This window comes from Hemitrygon akajei, chromosome 24 (assembly GCF_048418815.1).
Source record: "Hemitrygon akajei chromosome 24, sHemAka1.3, whole genome shotgun sequence".
Lineage (NCBI taxonomy): Eukaryota > Metazoa > Chordata > Chondrichthyes > Myliobatiformes > Dasyatidae > Hemitrygon > Hemitrygon akajei.
In genome coordinates this window covers 47,119,295-47,133,542 of record NC_133147.1, presented here as the reverse complement: position 1 = coordinate 47,133,542, position 14,248 = coordinate 47,119,295, and the positions used below count along the sequence as shown (strand labels likewise).

Below are 14,248 nucleotides of genomic sequence, written 5' to 3'. Positions count from 1 at the left end.
AGGCCTCACCATAAAGCTTCAGTATCACATCCCTGCTTTTGTCTTGTCTTCTCAAAATAAATGCTAGCATTGCATTTGCCTTCCTCACCACCGACTCAACCAGCAAGTTAACCTTCAGAGAATCCTGCAAGAGGACTATCAAGACCCATTGGATTTATGAATTTTCTCCCTACTTAGAAAATAGTCTGCACTTTTACATCTTCTACCAAATGCTTCCCGACACTGTATTCCATCTCCCACTCCTTCTGCAGACTCCCTACTTCCTCAACACTACCTGCCCATACACCCAGCTTTACATCATCTGCCAGCTAGGCCACAAAGCCATAATTTCCGTTATCAAAATCATTGACACGTGACGTAAAAAGGAAGAGGTCCTGACACCGACCACGGTGACACGCCACTCGTCACCAGCAGCCAGTCAAAAGACACTCCCTTTATTCCCACTTGTTCGCTGAAACAATTCCAGCAGATTTGTCAGGCATGGCTTTCCCTTAAGGAAACCGTGCCGACGTTGTCCTATTTTATCACACGCCTCCAAATGCCCCCAAATGCCCCCAAATGCCCCCTAATCTGAGGAAAGACATTCTTGCCATAGAGGGAGTACAGAGAAGGTTCACCAGATTGATTCCTGGGATGGCAGGACTTTCATATGAAGAAAGACTGGATCGACTAGGCTTATACTCACTGGAATTTAGAAGATTGAGGGGGGATCTTATTGAAACGTATAAAATTCTAAAGGAATCGGACAGGCTAGATGCAGGAAGATTGTTTCCGATGTTGGGGAAGTCCAGAACGAGGGGTCACAGTTTAAGGATAAAGGGGAAGCCTTTTAGGACCGAGATGAGGAAAAACTTCTTCACACAGAGAGTGGTGAATCTGTGGAATTCTCTGCCACAGGAAACAGTTGAGGCCGGTTCATTGACTATATTTAAGAGGAAGTTAGATATGGCCCTTGTGGCTAAAGGGGTCAGGAGGTATGGAGAGAAAGCAGGTACAGGGTTCTGAGTTGGATGATTAGCCATGATCATACTGAATGGCGGTGCAGGCTCGAAGGGCTGAATGGCCTACTCCTGCACCTATTTTTCTATGTTTCTAAATCTCATCTTTTCCAATTGCCTCCACCATCTTCCCAACCACTGAGATCACAGGCTAACTGGTCTATACCTTCCTTTCTTCTGCCTCACTCCCTCCGCAAAGAGTGAAGTGACATTTGCAATTTTCTAGTGTTCTGGAACCACTCCAGAATCTAGTGGTTCTTAAAAAATCATCACTAATACCCGCACAAGCTCCTCAGCCACCTCCTTCAGAACACTGGTCCACTTGGTCCAGGTAACTTGTCTACCTTCAGATCTTCCCAAGCACCTTCTCCCGAGCAATAGCAGCTGCACTCACTTCTGCCCCCTGACACGCTCAAACCTCTGGCATACTGCCAGTGTCCTCCAGAGTGATGCAAAATACTAATTTGGTTCATCCGCCATTTCTTTGTCCCACACTACTATCTCTCCAGCATCATTTTCCAGTGCTCTCACTTCTCTTTTACTCCTTATATATCTGGGGAAAAAAAACTTCTGATATTCTCTTTGATACTATTGGCTAGCTTACCTTCGTCTTTCAATTTCTTCCCTCTTTATGGCTTAGTTACCTTCTGCCGAAGTTTAAAAGCTTCACAAAATCCCCTAACTTCCCACTATATTTTGCTCTATTTTGGGCTTTTTTTTGTTTTTATGTTGGCTTTGATTTCTCTTCTCAGCCACAGTTGTGTCACCCTGCCTCTAGAATACGAATTCTTCTTTGGGACGTGGCTGTCCCGTGCCTTCCCAATTGCTCCAGGGACTCCAGCCGTTGCTGCTCTGCCATCATCCCTGCCGGTGTTCTTTTCCCATCAACTTTGTCCAGCTCCTCCCTCATGCCTCTGTCATTCCCTTTACTCCACTGTAATACTGACTTCAGTTTCTCCCTTTCAAAACTGCAGGGTAAGTTCTATCACTGCCTCTGAAGGGTCCCTACACCTTAAGTTCCCAAATCATATCCAGTTTGTTACACCACATCACCCAATCCAGAACAACCTTTCCCCCAGTGGGCTCCAAAAAATCCATCTCGTAGGCTTCCGACAAATTCTCTCCCTTGGGATCCAAAACCAGCACCAACCTGATTTTCCCAATCAACCTACACGTTCAAATCGGCCGTGACCATCGTAACATTGCCCTTTTGACGTGCCTGTTCTGTTTCTGTTGTAAATTGTAGCTCACACCAAGGTCTTTTTACCCTTGCAGTTCCTGAACTCTACCCACAAGGATTCTAAATCTTCTTTTTCCTAAGGATTTGATTTCATTTTTTCTTAACCAACAAAGCCTTCCCACCCCTTCCCCCTACCTGCCTGTTGAGCTCCCAACTATACTCTGCTGTCAGTGATGCCTGTAACGTCACAGTTGCTGAACTCTGACTGCGCGACAAGATCACCCACCTTATTCTGTACGCTGCGTAATTCAAATTTTTGCCACCCTTTTTTGGTTCTGTCCCCATGTAACCCTCCAGCTCATCCTACCGACTGCAGTTTTGCCCGATCATCTGCCTGTCCTTCCTGCTCCATCCTCCACACTATCGTCTGCTTCCCATCCCCTCGCCAAATTAGGTTACACTTCCTCCGAGAGTTCTAGCAAGCCTACCCGTCAAGACAACCGGCTCCCCCTTGGGTTCAGGCGCAACCCATTCCTTTTGTACGGGACATGCCTTCCCCAGAAGAGATCTCGATGATCCAGAAATCTGAACCCCTGCCCCCTGCGCCAGTTCCTCAGCCATTCACTCATCTACCAAATCATCCTATTCTTACCCTCACTGGCACGAGGCACAGGCAGCAATCCGGAGATGACTGCCCTTGCGGTCCTTTCTACCCTACTTCCTATAGTCACTCCCTCACTTCTCCTACCTACGTCATTGGTGCCACTATCCACCAAGACTCCTGGCTGCTCCCCCTCCCTCTCTGCAATGCCGTGGCCCCGATCCGAGACATCCCTGGCACCTGGGAGAGGCTGCTCTATCGCGTCCACATAAACCCCTGTTTACTTCCGTAATCATGGGATCCCCTACCACCACTGCAGTCCTCCGCTCCCTCCTTCCCTTCGAGCCACAGCGACAGACTCACTGCAGCTTCCCCGTCAGTGTGCAAAATGGATGCTTAATTATTGAGGGCAACGGCCGCGGGGGGTACTCTGCATCGGCTGCTCAATTCCTCCCCTCTTCCGACAGTCACCTGCCTCCTGCGACTACAGGTTGTCTACCACCCTGGAGCTGTCACCTCCTCAGGTCCCTGTAGGAGCTGAAACACTCCCCGCCATTCACGGAGTGTGTCCTACCCTCGTACACTGAGACCCCTCTGTCCCTCAACACTCCCTGCCATTCACGGAGTGTGTCCTACCCTCGTACACCGAGACCCCTCTGTCCCTCAACACTCCCTGCCATTCACGGAGTGTGTCCTACCCTCGTACACCGAGACCCCTCTGTCACTCAACACTCCCAGCCATTCACAGAGTGTGTCCTACCCTCGTACACTGAGACCCCTCTGTCCCTCAACACTCCCCGCCATTCACGGAGTGTGCCCTACCCTCGTACACCGAGACCCCTCTGTCACTCAACACTCCCCACCATTCACGGAGTGTGTCCTACCCTCGTACACCGAGACCCCTCTGTCACTCAACACTCCCCACCATTCACGGAGTGTGTCCTACCCTCGTACACCGAGACCCCTCTGTCACTCAACACTCCCTGCCATTCACGGAGTGTGTCCTACCCTCGTACACCGAGACCCCTCTGTCCCTCAACACTCCCTGCCATTCACGGTGAGTGTGTCCTATCCTCGTACACCGAGACCCCTCTGTCACTCAACACTCCCCGCCATTCACGGAGTGTGTCCTACCCTCGTACACCGAGACCCCTCTGTCACTCAACACTCCCTGCCATTCATGGAATGTGTCCTACCCTCATACACCGAGACCCCTCTGTCACTCAACACTCCCTACTGTTCACGGTGTGTGTCCTACCCTCGTACACCAAGACCCCTCTGTCACTCAACACTCCCTGCCATTCACGGAGTGTGTCCTACCCTCGTACACCGAGACCCCTCTGTCACTCAACACTCCCCGCCATTCACGGAGTGTGTCCTACCCTCGTACACCGAGACCCCTCTGTCACTCAACACTCCCCGCCATTCACGGAGTGTGTCCTACCCTTGTACACCAAGACCCCTCTGTCCCTCAACACTCCCCGCCATTCACGGAGTGTGTCCTACCCTTGTACACTGAGACCCTCTGTCCCTCAACACTCCCTACTGTTCACGGTGTGTCCTACCCTCGTACACCAAGACCCCTCTGTCACTCAACACTCCCTACCATTCACGGAGTGTGTCCTACCCTCGTACACTGAGACCCCTCTGTCACTCAACACTCCCTGCCATTCACGGAGTGTGTCCTACCCTCGTACACCGAGACCCCTCTGTCACTCAACACTCCCTGCCATTCACGGAGTGTGTCCTACCCTCGTACACCGAGACCCCTCTGTCACTCAACACTCCCAGCCATTCACGGAGTGTGTCCTACCCTCGTACACTGAGGAAGGTTTTGAGAAGCTTTATGAAGGTGCAGTCTGGATTAAACAGATGTCTTATCCCGGGAGGCGGAGCGAATCTCTGGAACGATTTATATCATATTTATTTTTTAAAGAGACACTGCTAGAGAGGGCAGTCAGCAACCTTTTCCTCCCAGCAGCAATCGCTAATGAGAGGGGGTGGAATTTCAGGGAGGAGAGTTTGGTGGGGTTAAAGGATCTAGTGCTTTCTCGGCATAAATGGCGAATAAATTCTTCTCAGGCTTCCAGCTGGGTATCAACTAGAACCGACAATAGACAATAGGTGCAGGAGTAGGCCATTCGGCCCTTCTAGCCAGCACCATCATTCAATGTGATCATGGCTGATCATCCACAATCAGTACCCAGTTCCTGCCCTCTCCCCATATCCCTTGACTCCGCTATCTATAAGAGCTCTATCTAACTCTTTCTTGAAAGCATCCAGAGAATTGGCCTCCACTGCCTTCTGAGGCAGAGCATTCCACATATCCACCACTCTCTGGGTGAAAAAGTTTTTCCTCATCTCTGTTCTAAATGGCCTACCCCTTATTCTTAAACTTTGGCCTCTAGTTCTGGACTCCGCCAACATCAGGAACATGCTTCCTGCCTCCAGTATGTCCAATCACCTAATAATCTTACATGTTTCAATCAGATCCCCTCTCATCCTTCTAAATGCCAGTGTATACAAGCCCAGTCGCTCCAATCTTTCAACATATGACAGTCCCGTCATCCTGGGAATTAACCTCGTGAACCTACGCTGCACTCCCTCAATGGCAAGAATGTCCTTCCTCAAATTTGGAGACCAAAACTGAACACAATACTCCAGGTGTGGTCTCACCAGGGCACTGTACAGCTGCAGAAGGACCTCTTTGCTCCTATACTCAATTCCTCTTGTTATGAAGGCCAACATGCCATTAGCTTTCTTCACTGCCTGCTGTTCCTGCATACTTACTTTCAGTGACTGATGTACAAGAACACCTAGATCTTGTTGTACTTCCCCTTTTCCTAACTTGACACCATTCAGATAGTAATCTGCCTTCCTGTTCTTGCCACCAAAGTGGATAACCTCACATTTATCCACATTAAACTGCATCTGCCATCCATCTGCCCACTCACCCAACCTGTCCAAGTTACCCTGCATTCTCCTAACATCCTCCTCATATTTCACACTGCCACCCAGCTTTGAGTCATCTGCAAATTTGCTAATGTTACTTTTAATCCCTTCATCTAAATCATTAATGTATATTGTAAATAGCTGCGGTCCCAGCACCAAGCCTTGCGGTACCCCACTAGTCACAGCCTGCCATTCTGAAAAGGACCCATTAATCCCTACTCTTTGTTTCCTGTCTGCCAACCAATTTTCTGTCCATGTTAGTACCCTACCCCCAATAGCATGTGCTCTAATTTTGCCCACTAATCTCCCATGTGGGACCTTATCAAAGACTTTCTGACGTTTCGACGACGAACTCCGCCATCTCCATCAGGGACAATGCCTGAGCATGTCTGGTCCGGTGGTATTTATAACCCCATCGTCCATCCCTCCTGATTGGTTGGTCCTCAGCCAATCAGGTTTCAGCTGTCCCACCTTGCTTACAATCGAATTCCAGTTCTTACTGAGAGCGAAATCTTCACCTTTGCTAAAGGATTTTTCTCTCCTTTTATTGCAATGGCTTCCTTTACCGGTCGGTCCCAAAAGCCACTGGCGCAGCACGGTGGTTCTGCGCTGTCGAAATCAACCGAATGGCCGTTGAGAATGCAATGTTCTGTTTCCGCCGAACCTCCTACGCTCCTCGATGTGGGTTTTCACTGTCCGTACGATATACGCAGCTGCGCATACACGGGGAACCCCGTAAACACCAGCCTCCCAGGTCATCTTTGACCCCGAACACGGTGGGATTTGAGCTTCCCAACGGGTAGCAACCTTCTATTTCTTCAGGATCCTGGCGATCCTTCAGGAAACCATGGAAGTAGCGGGAAGACGGACAGTAGTGATGCATTAAGGAGCTCAGGAGGTGTCTCCGTAGCCCGGGGAAATCGGCAGTGGCGGAACATTGCATTCGCGATGGCCAGAGGATTAATTTAGACAGTACAAAATTACTGAGCCGTGCCAATGGCCTCTGGGACTGCCCGGTGAGGAATTTTAACAGAGTGAGACTCTCCGATGGGCACTTGGATGAAAAGAAAATGGGGGGTGATGAACGAGGGAAGGGTTAGCTTGATTTTGGAGTAGGTTAAAGCACTGGCGTCACGTCATGTACCAAAAGGTCAGTACTGCTCTAAAGGTCAAAGTACATTTATTATTAAAGCGTGTTTACGTTACACAACCTGAGATCCGTCTCCTTGCAGACAGAACACAAGACGAAGAAACCCCACCACAAAAAGATCGTCAAACACCCAAAATGCAGAGAGAGAGAGAGAGAGAGAGAGAGAGAGAGAGAGAGAGAGAGAGAGAGAGAGAGAGAGAGAGAGAGAGAGAGAGAAAAGGAACAAATTGTGCAAAGAGTAAAGGCAGGCAAAGAGTATTTACACCACAGGTGGGTCCTCAGACACGAAACTTGGAGCAGGCCCACAGCCTGGGCCTTGCCGGAGAGCAGCAGGCAGACCTGGCCAGACCTTTGCCTCTGGTCCTGACACATCCAGCATTTGAATCGTCCACATCGTCGAGCTGTTCCTCACTAAGACCCGGGCCCCGACTCGTCGATACGCTCTGGGCCGGGAGCCCGCCGCCACGTTACAGCCTGCAACTGACCTTTCCAAATCGGCCCAGCGCTCTGATTGATCAAACCTCCCCCTTGATTTGACTGGACAGGCCCCGAATCCCCACCGCTCCTGACGCCCAGACTCCGTCTCGAATGGGACTCAACCTCGCTCGACTACTGTGGTGAACTAGATATACCTGTCTGACTGCTCCTGTGGCTCCTCCCACAGACCCCTGTATAAAGGCGACTGTGGTCTGCTGCTCTCCCTCATTTTCCCAGGATGTAGTGTTGTTCTTCAGTCAATAAAAGCCGATATCTCACTTCCTAAGTCTCAGCGTGAGTTATTGATGGTGCATCAACTACTTCTCAAACATGCCTCGACTCGCACCAGCGCGTTTCAACCCACGACCCTACCTCTCCATCGTCCGCGGAGACCGTTTCCATCAGTTTTTACAGAAAAGGTGCTATTAATACAGTATTGGGTTCAATTTCTGGCTTTGAAAACCCCCAGTAAGTCGTCACTCGCCCTCAGCAGTGACGTTGTCCACTGGAAATCCTGATAATATCCCGAAACACGTGACTAAACCTCCACAGCATTCGCGCTGAGTGAAGGGATTTCTCCACACTGCTGTGCAGAAGAGCTGACCCCTTGTTGTGAGATTGGGACCCGTGTTCCTCGCCTTCACAGCGGGAGCAACAACAGTTACTTTACAGACATTGACACAACATATCTGCTGTGATTGCAATCCTTTATTCGTAAATCATGGGATTACATAACATATTGAATATTTCTGAATGATTATTCTTTAAACATTGAACGCCAAAGATCTTCATCTTATGGTGAGACTCTCAGACAATTCCGGGAGGTTTTCGACCCTTAGGTTCACTCCTGGAGAAACATAAATCACCACATGGGTTTCAGGTTGGCTAAGAAGACCAAGGTCCCTTCATCCCGTCCCACTCCATCCCGTCCCACTCCATCCCGTCCCGCTCCACACTGTCCCAGGATCGGATACATAGTGAAACTCCCTCCACACCGTCCCATCACACACTCCCGGGGTCAGACACAGAGTGAAGCTCCCTCCACACTGTCCCATCACACACTCCCGGGGTCAGATACAGAGTGAAACTCCATCCACACCGTCCCATCACACACTCCCGGGGTCAGACACAGAGTGAATCTCCCTCCACACCGTCCCATCACACACTCCCGGGGTCAGACACAGAGTGAAACTCCCTCCACACCGTCCCATCACACACTCCCGGGGTCAGACACAGAGTGAAACTCCCTCCACACCGTCCCATCACACACTCCCGGGGTCAGACACAGAGTGAATCTCCCTCCACACCGTCCCATCACACACTCCCGGGGTCAGACACAGAGTGAAACTCCCTCCACACCGTCCCATCACACACTCCCGGGGTCAGACACAGAGTGAAACTCCCTCCACACCGTCCCATCACACACTCCCGGGGTCAGACACAGAGTGAATCTCCCTCCACACCGTCCCATCACACACTCCCGGGGTCAGACACAGAGTGAAACTCCCTCCACACTGTCCCATCACACACTCCCGGGGTCAGACACAGAGTGAAGCTCCCTCCACACCGTCCCATCACACACTCCCGGGGTCAGACACAGAGTGAAGCTCCCTCCACACCGTCCCATCACACACTCCCGGGGTCAGACACAGAGTGAAACTCCCTCCACACCGTCCCATCACACACTCCCGGGGTCAGACACGGTCCCATCAGGGGTATGAAGAGCTGCTCAATGGGCTACTCACAGGATCGAGATCCTAAAGCTGATCACTATCACGAAGAAGAGCAAGATGTTGATAGAGAGCATGAGGACGGCCGTTTGCGTGTGTGTGTTCCACACTTTCCGACCCACTGTGGGCACAAGGACGGGTGGCTGTCAGTCAGTGAACTTACGACTTGGCTCCTGAACTCCTCCACAGCCCAATCGTTCCACCACACCTCGAGCACCAACGTAACATTTACAGACAGACAGACACACACACACACACAGACACACAGAGACACATGCACAGACGCATAACATACACATACACTGATACACACAAATTCTAACCTTCACACTCTCTCCCACAGACACCTCTCCCTCACACACACACACCTCTCCCTCACACACACACACCTCTCCCTCACACACACACACCTCTCCCTCACACACACAACTCTCCCTCACACACACACACCTCTCCCTCACACACACACACAACTCTCCCTCACACTCACACACCTCTCCCTCACACACACACACCTCTCCCTCACACACACACACAACTCTCCCTCACACACACACACCTCTCCCTCACACACACACAACTCTCCCTCACACACACACACCTCTCCCTCACACACACACAACTCTCCCTCACACACCTCTCCCTCACACACACACAACTCTCCCTCACACACACACACCTCTCCCTCACACACACACACACAACTCTCCCTCACACACACACCTCTCCCACACACACACACATAACTCTCCCTCACACACACACACCTCTCCCTCACACACACACACAACTCTCCCTCACACACACACACACCTCTCCCTCACACACACACACAACTCTCCCTCACACACACACACCTCTCCCTCACACACACACACAACTCTCCCTCACACACACACACACCTCTCCCTCACACACACACACAACTCTCCCTCACACACACACCTCTCTCTCAGACACACACAACTCTCTCTCACACACACAACTCTCCCTCACACACACACAACTCTCCCTCACACACACACACCTCTCCCTCACACACACACAACTCTCCCTCACACACACACAACTCTCCCTCACACACACACACAACTCTCCCTCACACACACAACTCTCTCTCTCACACACAACTCTCCCTCACACACACACACCTCTCCCTCACACACACAACTCTCCCTCACACACACACAGAACTCTCCCTCACACACACAACTCTCTCTCTCACACACACACCTCTCTCTCACACACACAACTCTCCCTCACACACACACCTCTCCCTCACACACACAACGCTCCCTCACACACACACAACTCTCCCTCACACACACACACACAACTCTCCCTCACACACACACACAACACTCCCTCACACACACACAACTCTCCCTCACACACACACACACAACTCTCCCTCACACACACAACTCTCCCTCACACACACACAACTCTCCCTCACACACAGAACTCTCCCTCACACACACACACAGAACTCTCCCTCACACACACAACTCTCTCTCTCACACACAACTCTCCCTCACACACACACACCTCTCCCTCACACACACCTCTCCCTCACACACACAACGCTCCCTCACACACACAACTCTCCCTCACACACACAACTCTCCCTCACACACACACACAACGCTCCCTCACACACACACAACTCTCCCTCACACACACACACACAACTCTCCCTCACACACACAACTCTCCCTCACACACACACAACTCTCCCTCACACACACACACACCTCTCCCTCACACACACACACAACTCTCCCTCACACACACACAACTCTCCCTCACACACACAACTCTCCCTCACACACACACAACTCTCCCTCACACACACACGCAACTCTCCCTCACACACACACAACTCTCCCTCACACACACACACCTCTCCTTCACACACACACAACTCTCCCTCACACACACAACTCTCTCTCACACACACACCTCTCCCTCACACACACACACAACTCTCCCTCACACACACACACAACACTCCCTCACACACACACAACTCTCCCTCACACACACACACACAACTCTCCCTCACACACACACACAACACTCCCTCACACACACACAACTCTCCCTCACACACACACACACAACTCTCCCTCACACACACACAACTCTCCCTCACACACACAACTCTCCCTCACACACACACAGAACTCTCCCTCACACACACAACTCTCTCTCTCACACACACCTCTCTCTCACACACACAACTCTCCCTCACACACACCTCTCCCTCACACACACAACGCTCCCTCACACACACACAACTCTCCCTCACACACACAACTCTCCCTCACACACACACAACGCTCCCTCACACACATACAACTCTCCCTCACACACACACAACTCTCCTTCACACACACACACACAACTCTCCCTCACACACACAACTCTCTCTCACACACACACCTCTCCCTCACACACACACACACAACTCTCCCTCACACACACACACAACACTCCCTCACACACACACAACTCTCCCTCACACACACACACACAACTCTCCCTCACACACACACATAACACTCCCTCACACACACACAACTCTCCCTCACACACACACACACAACTCTCCCTCACACACACACAACTCTCCCTCACACACACAACTCTCCCTCACACACACACAGAACTCTCCCTCACACACACAACTCTCTCTCTCACACACACACCTCTCTCTCACACACACAACTCTCCCTCACACACACACACCTCTCCCTCACACACACAACTCTCCCTCACACACACACAACTCTCCCTCACACACACACACCTCTCCCTCACACACACACACAACTCTCCCTCACACACACAACTCTCCCTCACACACACACAACTCTCCCTCACACACACACAACTCTCCCTCACACACACACGCAACTCTCCCTCACACACACACAACTCTCCCTCACACACACACACCTCTCCCTCACACACACACAACTCTCCCTCACACACACACACCTCTCCCTCACACACACACAACTCTCCCTCACACACACAACTCTCCCTCACACACACCTCTCTCTCTCACACACACACCCTCTCTCTCAGACATGTGCACACACTCTTTCTCTTTCACCCACACACAAACTCTCGCTCTTTATCAAACTGTCACATACTCTATTTCTCTCTCACACATCCACACAAATTCCCTCTCCTCCCACAGAGGATCTCTCCCAGACATACACAGATTCTCTCACACACATGATCTCATTTACACGTACCTCTCTCTCCCACATACACTCAGACTGTCTCTCACACGTTCACAGACTCACACTCTCTCTCGTGCACACGTGCCCAGAAGCCACTTACACTTCCTGAGGTGAATGGTTCTCGAGCTGACCTCCCCGCCCGCTCCGGCGATCCCCGCCACGCACCGATATCTCTTGGGGTCGTCCGGGCGCAGCTTGCTGATGCGAAGCTGTGCCTCGGGGCCACGGGAACTCACGCTGAGGCGGTCGTGGTAGGAGGCGTGCAGGCGCGGAGGCTCCCCGCTGGCCTGGTCCTCCTGCGCCAGGGTCAGCGTCCGCTTCTGGTCCCGTCCAGTTCCCAGCGCCTCCCAGCGCAGGCGGTAGCGCGTGCTGGGGCAGGCCGGGGCCGTCATCACCTGGCAGTGCAGGGTGACCTGGTCACCCAGGAGCCCGCTCCCCGTCGCCGACGTGTTCAGAGCCACGATGTGGGGTGCCGGGGTGCACGCCGGCACGGTGGGGGCCACGGCTGTGGAAGGGGGAGAGGGGGGCCCAGATGAGGATGGGGGAGAGGGGGGCTCAGATGAGGATGGGGGAGAGGGGGGCTCAGATGAGGAAGGGGGCAACGGGGGCCCAGATGAGGATGGGGGAGAGGAGGGCCCAGATACGGATGGGGGAGAGGAGGGCCCAGATACGGATGGGGGAGAGGAGGGCCCAGATACGGATGGGGGAGAGGGGGGCCCAGATGAGGATGGGAGAGAGGAGGGCCCAGATGAGGATGGGGGAGAGGAGGGCACAGATACGGATGGGTGAGAGGGGGGCCCAGATGGGCGAGGGACTGGGAGAGTAAGAGGGTGAGGGAGAAAAACGGTGGGGGGGGGGGATTGGAAGAAAAGGAGTGAGAGAGAACATGATTAACTGCTTAAATATAGGACCCATCTCTCCTCTCCTCCACCACCTCTCCTTGACCCCCTCCCATCTCCCCTCCAACCCTCTCTATCCTCTCTCCCTCTGCTGTACCCCGCCACTCTCTTTCCCCAGCTTCTTACCTCCCGCCCATCCCTTATATTCTTGTCTTCCTTTCTGCCCTCTCAGCTGCACCCCACCTTGCCTTCACCCCCTCCCTCTCCCTCCTCCCTCCCCTGCAGGTCCCCTCCCCCCACCGCCACTCTTTCTATATCTGCTTCCCCTAATTCTATGTATCTCCAACTCTCTGTCTGCACAACCCCTTTCTCTATGTCCATCTCACCCTCTTAATCTCTGTGCACTTGACCCCCTCTCTATTTCACACATCTTTCTCACCATCTCATTGCTGTCCCTGTATCCACTATATCTATCTGCAGTCTTCCTCTCTCCTCCCATACTGAGCCCTCACCCATCTTTCTCTCTCTCCCTCCTGCACCCTTTCTCCCCACTCTCTCACATTCTCACTCCCCCCTTGCTCTTTCTGTTCCCCCGTCTCTCTTCCTCTCTGTGGTGAACTACATATACCTGTCTGGACACGTCCCTCTGCTGACTGCTCCTGTGGCTCCTCCCACAGACCCCTGTATAAAGGCAATTGGAGGCACTGCTCCCCCCTCAGTCTCCAGGATGTTGTGTGGTGGTCTCTTGCAGCTAATAAAAGCCTATCGCTTGCCTCCCATCTCCGAGAGTTATTGATGGTTCATCACTCTCCTTTACTCTTACTTCACTCTCTGTCTGTTTCTCTCTCTCTAAATATCTACCACTCTCTCTCTCTCTCTGTCTGTCTCTCTCACTCTCTGTCTCTCACCCTCTCTCTGTCTCTCTCACCCTCTCTCTCTATCTCTCTCATTCTCTCTCTCTGCCTCTCTCTCTCTCTCTCTCTACCTCTCTGTGTCTCTCTCTGTCTCTCACCCTCTCTGTCTCTGTCTCACCCTCTCTGTCTCTCTCATTCTCTCTCTCTCTCACT

General features: G+C 52.1%; 1 long non-coding RNA gene across 1 annotated transcript; it reads right to left on the bottom strand.

Annotated features, from left to right (window-relative positions):
* Positions 1-8,046: 8,046 nt before the first annotated feature.
* On the bottom strand, positions 8,047-9,209 carry LOC140715613 (uncharacterized). Its single transcript, XR_012096176.1, has 2 exons — positions 9,104-9,209; positions 8,047-8,205 (listed from the first exon to the last, which is right to left on the bottom strand). It is a non-coding gene; the product is annotated as an uncharacterized lncRNA (long non-coding RNA).
* Positions 9,210-14,248: the final 5,039 nt, after the last annotated feature.